At 40.6% G+C, this 6,032-nt stretch overlaps 1 non-coding gene across 1 annotated transcript; it reads left to right on the top strand.

The window, feature by feature from the left end:
• Window positions 1–374: 374 nt before the first annotated feature.
• On the top strand, window positions 375–447 carry TRNAS-GGA. Its single transcript has one exon. It is a non-coding gene; the product is annotated as a tRNA-Ser (tRNA).
• Window positions 448–6,032: the final 5,585 nt, after the last annotated feature.

Below are 6,032 nucleotides of genomic sequence, written 5' to 3'. Positions count from 1 at the left end.
AGTCTTCATTAGCGTAATTAGTATGTGTCTTAGCATGTTTTTCCTTGGGTTTATCCTGTATGGGACTCTTTGTTTCTCTTGGAGTTAATTGACTATTTCATTTTTCATGTTGGGGGAATTTTCAACTATAATCTCTTCAAAAAATTTCTCATACCCTTCCCTTTTCTCTTCTTTCTCTGGGACCCCTATAATTCAAGTGTTGGTGTGTTTGATATTGTCCCAGAGGTCTCTGAGACTATCCTTAGTTCTTTTCATTCTTTTTACTTTATTCTGCTTTTCAGAAGTTGTTTCCACCATTTTATCTTCCAGCTCACTGATTCATTCTTCTGTTTCAGATATTCTGCTATTGATTCCATCTACAGTATTTTTGGGGCTCCCTGGTGGCTCAGAGGTTAAAGTGTCTGCCTGGAATGCGGGAGACCCGGGTTCAATCCCTGGGTCAGGGAAGATCCCCTGGAGAAGGAAATGGCAACCCACTCCAGTACTCTTGCCTGGAGAATCCCATGGAGGGAGGAGCCTGGTAGGCTACAGTCCATGGGGTCGCAAAGAGTTGGACACAACTGAGCGACTTCACTTTCACTTTCACAGTATTGTTTAATTTCAGTAATTGTGTTGTTTGTCTCTGTATGTTTATTCTTTAATTCTTTTAGGTCTTTTAAAATTGATTCTTGCATTTTCTCCATTTTATTTTCAAGGTTTTGATCATCTTTACTATCAGTATTCTGAATTCTCTTTCAGGTAGTTTGTCTATTTCCTCTTCATTTATTTGGACTTCTGTGTATCTAGTTTGTTTCTCCATTTGTGTAGTATTTCTCTGCCTTTTTATTATTATTATTTTTTAATTTATTGTGTTTGAGGTCTCCTTTCCCAGGTTTCAAAGTTCAATTCTTTCTTGCTTTTGGTTTCTGCCCTCGTAAGGCTGGTTCAGTGGTTTGTTTAAGCTTAGGTATAGGGTGAGATTTGTTCTAGTTTTTGTTTGTTTGTTTGTTTTTCCTTTGATGGACAAGGCTGAGTGGGGTGGGAATCGTATCTGCAGATAATTGGGTTTGTATTTTTGTTTTGTCTGTTGTTTAGATGAGGTTTCCTGCACAGGGTGCTACTGATGGTTGGGTGATGCCAGGTCTTGTATTCCAGTGGTTTCCTTTGTATGAGTTTTCACTATTTGATACTTTCTAGAGTTAGTTCTCTGGTAGTCTAGGATCCCACTCCAAAGGCTTAGGGCTTGATGTCTGGTCAGGAACAAAGATTCCACAAGTGGTTTGTTGTGGCATTAAGTGAACTTAAAAAAAATATACAAAAATGACGAACCCCACACAAATGGCAGTTACAAAATCAGGCAAATAATAATTAAAACAATGGAATATATATATATATATATATATATATATACATACATACACACACATACCCATCAGCAATGTCAAAACAGTCCAACAAAAATAAAATACAGTAGATTGACCCAGTGAACAAAAGAAATAAAAAATTATGTTTACCAGTTAAGAAGAAAACTAAAGCACAAACAGGAAAACAAAACTAAGGTGCCAATTGGGGAATAAAACAATGAAAATAAAACTAACAAATATATTGAGAGAAAAGGAAAGAAAGAAAACAAAGAAAGAATAGATACGCAAAGTTAAACTGCTGCTGCTGCTGAGTTGCTTCAGTCGTGTCCGACTCTGTGCGACCCCATAGACGGCAGCCCCCCAGACTTCCCCGCCCCTGAGATTCTCCAGGCAAGAACACTGGAGTGGGTTGCCATTTCCTTCTCCAATGCATGAAAGTGAAAAGTGAAAGTGAAGTCGTTCAGTCGTACCCAACTCTTAGCAATCCCATGGACTGCAGCCTACCAAGCTCCTCTGTCCATGGATTTTCCAGGCAAGAGTACTGGAGTGGGGTGCCATTGCCTTCTTCAAGTTAAACTGAGGAAAATAAAGAAAATTTGCATACATTAAAGATTAATTGCAAGGGGAAAAGAACAGTAGGAAAAGCAAACAAAGGAATAAATGTAGAAAAAATAATAATAGGTTTGAAAAATTAAAAATTGAAAATAGAAAAAGAGAAAAGAAAGAAAAAAGGGAAACTCCACAGAACTGCAAAAGCTCAATGTAGAGGCAGAGATTTATACCAATAATAAAAATTGTGACTGAGAAAAAAATGTTCAAAAGCTTAATTAGTTTTCATAATGCTAATAAAATAAACAACTACAGCAGATGGGAAAAAGGGGAAAAAATAAAAAAAAAATCTAAAAGAATCTACAGAACAAGTCAAAATATAAGAATAATAAATTCTTTTATTGAGTCACTGCTGTCAGAGTCCTTTTTCCTTGCTGGGAGTCACAGTCCACCTCACCTCCCTAGGATGTCCTCCAACACAGTGCTGATCTCTTGACCTGGGGTTGGGGCAGCTCAGATTCTAATCTGGTCCTACTCCTGTGTGCTCTTGCCTCCAATGTCTACAGCAGCTATCAGAACTATTGTGTTTTGTGGGAGCTGTCAATAATATTTTATATATGCCACAGACAGAATCTGGCTAGTTGATCATGTGGATTTAATCTGCAGCTTGTACAGCTGGTGGGAAGGTTTGGGTTCTTCTTTCTTAGGCACGCTACCCCTGGGTTTCAATTGTGGTTTTATTTCCACCTGTGAATGTGGGTTGTCCACTGGGGTTTGCTCCTGGGGCTGCCCTGGAGGACTTGGGTTTGCCCCTGTGAGGGCCAGGTGAGGAGGTGGTGCACCTGCTTGGGTTGCAGGGGTTCTGGCAGCACCAGGTACTCAGGGGGGTTGATGGCTAGGGCAGCAGGAAATATAGTGCTCTAGAAGGGTATGGCAACCAGTATTGGCCAATATATGCTCCAGTATTCCTGCCTGGAGAACCCCCCTCCCAGACCAAGAAGCCTGGCAGGCCACAGTCTAAGGATTGCAGAGTTGGACATTACCAAGTGACCCTGCACACATAGACGAAAGACTTTTTTTTGCCTGTGGCAGCTCTGCCCCAGTGAGAGTTGAGCATGATGGTGGCGCAGCTGCTAGGCTTTCAGGGACCCTGGCAGTGCCAACTGTGCAGGGATATGGACTGCCTCCACCGCAGGAGAATGGCTCTCTTTTCAAGCCTCTTGTAGCTGGTGATCAGAAGGCTTCTTTGGCCAGTCTTTCTCCATAGCCCTGCCCATTCAGGCACTTAGAGGGCTCTCTTGTCTAGGGTCCTTCTCTGCTGTTCTGTGCATCAGGCACATAGAGGTTCCCCCTGGCTAGGGTCCTACTCTGAAAATCAATGCATCAGTCACTTAAAGGAGACTCCTGGATGGGATCCTGCTCTGTGTTCAATGTGTCAGGCTTTTGATGGGCCAGACTCTCTATTGTTCAGCTGCTGATGCTGGCACATGGAGAGAGAGGCGCTATGGTGATGGCTCCACCCCCTATGCATGACTCAGCAGTATCACCTTGTTTCCATGGCTGCCTGGCTTTCCTCCACAGGCATTTCCCACCACAGTCCCCTCTCTCACATCCCCTCAATCTGTCTCTCTGCAATTAACAGCAGCCCTCACCCTGGGATTGCTCCACAATCCCTAAACTCCAGAACCCAGCTACTGCGTCTTCCAGGAGACCTGCGTCCCTGTCCAGGGTATGTATGGCTGCGGCAAGGACTGGCTGATTCTCATTCCCTTTAGGCTTCCACAGATCATCTGTTTCACTCTCAGCCTTAAATGTCTCTCCTCTGACTCAGGCAATTGCCCCAATGTGGGGATCGGACCCCTGCTTCAGTTACCCCACCTACCTAAGGCAAGTTCAGTCCTATTAACACTCCTGTTTTACGCTCTAGTTCCTTCGTCCTACCAAAATTTGCCTGGTTCTATATATTCTTTTCCACTGGTCACGTACTCCTGTCCACTCTCAGCTGGTGTTCTACATGCACTTCTGTGTCTGAAGGTGTATTCCTGATGTATCCATGGAGAGAGAAGTACTCCATGTCCACCTACTCCTCTGCCATCTTGTTCTAACTCTTAGATAATTTTATATCCAATAAACTTGTGGACTAGTGAAGGACAATATTCTTCAGAAAAAAACAAATGCTGTTTAATAGGGTACCAAAGAAAATTCTGATTGCTTTGACTTTTCTTTGACATTTTTAATCATCTACTTAATATCCTTAGCCTTATAAGGTCAGTAATGAAGAATAAATTAAATATTTTCTTTTTAAATATTTAGCAGAGGCAAGCATGGTTCTAACCATGTTGTAAGATTATATTTTTTAAAGACATGGTCTAAACCCAACATCAAGCCAACAAACCTTAGTGTTAGGAATCACAATCCCAAATTGACTGATAGAGAAGATTCACAGAGGTCAACAGATGCTACTTTAAGAGGCAGTACTGAGAATGAAATCCAAGTTTGTCTAATTCCAGAGTCAATACATTTTAAACCATCAGTTCAGTTCAGTTGTTCGGAAATGTCTGACTCTTTGTGACCCTATGGACTAAAGGACTCCAGGGTTCCCTGTCCATTACTAACTTCTGGAACTTGCTCAGACTCATGTCCATCAAGTTGGTGATGCCATCCAACCATCTCATCATCTGTTATCCCCTTCTTCTCCTGCCTTCAATCTTTCCCAACATCAGGGTCTTTTCTAAAAAGTCGGCTGTTTGCGTCAGGTGGCCAAAGTGTTGGTGCTTCACCTTCAGCATCAGTCCTTCCAATGAACACCCAGGACTGATCTCCTTTAGAATGGACTGGTTGGATCTCCTTGCAGTCCAAGGGACTCTCAAAAGTCTTCTCCAACACCACAGTTCAAAAGCATCAGTTCTTCAAGGCTCAGCTTTCTTTATGGTCCAACTCTCACATTCATACATGACAACTGGAAAAACCATAGATGGACCTTTGTTGGCAAAGTAATGTCTCTGCTTTTTAACATGCTGCCTAGATTTGTCATAGCTCTTCTTTTCCAAGGAGGAAGCATCTTTTAATTTCATGACTGCATGAAATTTATACCAAACTCTGCTATATTTTATAATCAAGACAAACAAGCTGGTGAATTTCTTGTTTCTGAGAAATTTTGGTTTTGAAGGCAAGCCTCTGTATGATAGTACTGCAAATGTGGCAGCTCATTATCATTGACTAAGATTCTTGCTATCAACTCTATAAGTTAGCGCTCTTATAATGATAATGACTGTATTATCCATGATATGGTGCTTGTTTAACTAGTTTTGTTAAACTAAAAGACAAGGGTGTTAGTTTCTTCTCATCTATTTCTAAGAACTACGAGCTAGAAAAGATCTGTTTTTATAATACTAGCCAAAATGAATTAAGAGAAACTAAATTACTCTCAAACATATTTGTCACTCCATCTGGAATAACCTCATTCCCAGAAAAAAAAAAAAAATTGTTGGGGAAAAAAAAAATTAACATCTAACTTCAGACATTAAGATAGTTCTCTTTCCTGTTTTTAAAGCATATTTAAGAAATGGGGAAACAAGTCCTAAACCCTTAAATGACAAAGTAGACTTAGTGTTTTGATCATTAATAGCTTTGGGTAAAATATAAAATCACTGTGTAGTCAATGCTGTGTAAACTTCAGCATCTTAATTAAAATACACTAAACTTCAAGATGGGCTTCCCTCATAGTTCAGTGGATAAAGAATCTGCCTGGGTTTGATCCCTGGGTCAGGAAGATCCCCTGGAGAAGGAAATGGCAACCCACTCCAGTATTCTTCCTTGGAGAATCCCATGGAGGAAGGAGCCTGGAAGACTACGTTCATCGTTCTCAAGAGTCAGACATGACTTAGCAACTAAACTAAACTAAATTATGATATAAAAAGTTCCATGCTTCCAGACTGAGTAGTCATGTGTCTTATCTCAAAACCCAGTTATACATAGCTTTCCGCTGGGCTGATTGGAGAGAAAAACAAAGCTGAAGGAATTTCCTGAATAAGAAAAAAAAAAAAAAAGCAACTGTGTTATGATATCAAGAGTGAAAAATAAACTTAATTGAAGCTTTGATATTGTAGAAGATGAAAAGGTATCAGGCTTGCTTTGAGC

Source organism: Bubalus bubalis, chromosome 6 (assembly GCF_019923935.1).
Source record: "Bubalus bubalis isolate 160015118507 breed Murrah chromosome 6, NDDB_SH_1, whole genome shotgun sequence".
In the NCBI taxonomy this organism is placed as follows: Eukaryota; Metazoa; Chordata; class Mammalia; order Artiodactyla; family Bovidae; genus Bubalus; species Bubalus bubalis.
Note: the sequence above shows the minus strand (reverse complement) of the source record. Positions and strands in the feature narration are given on the sequence as shown.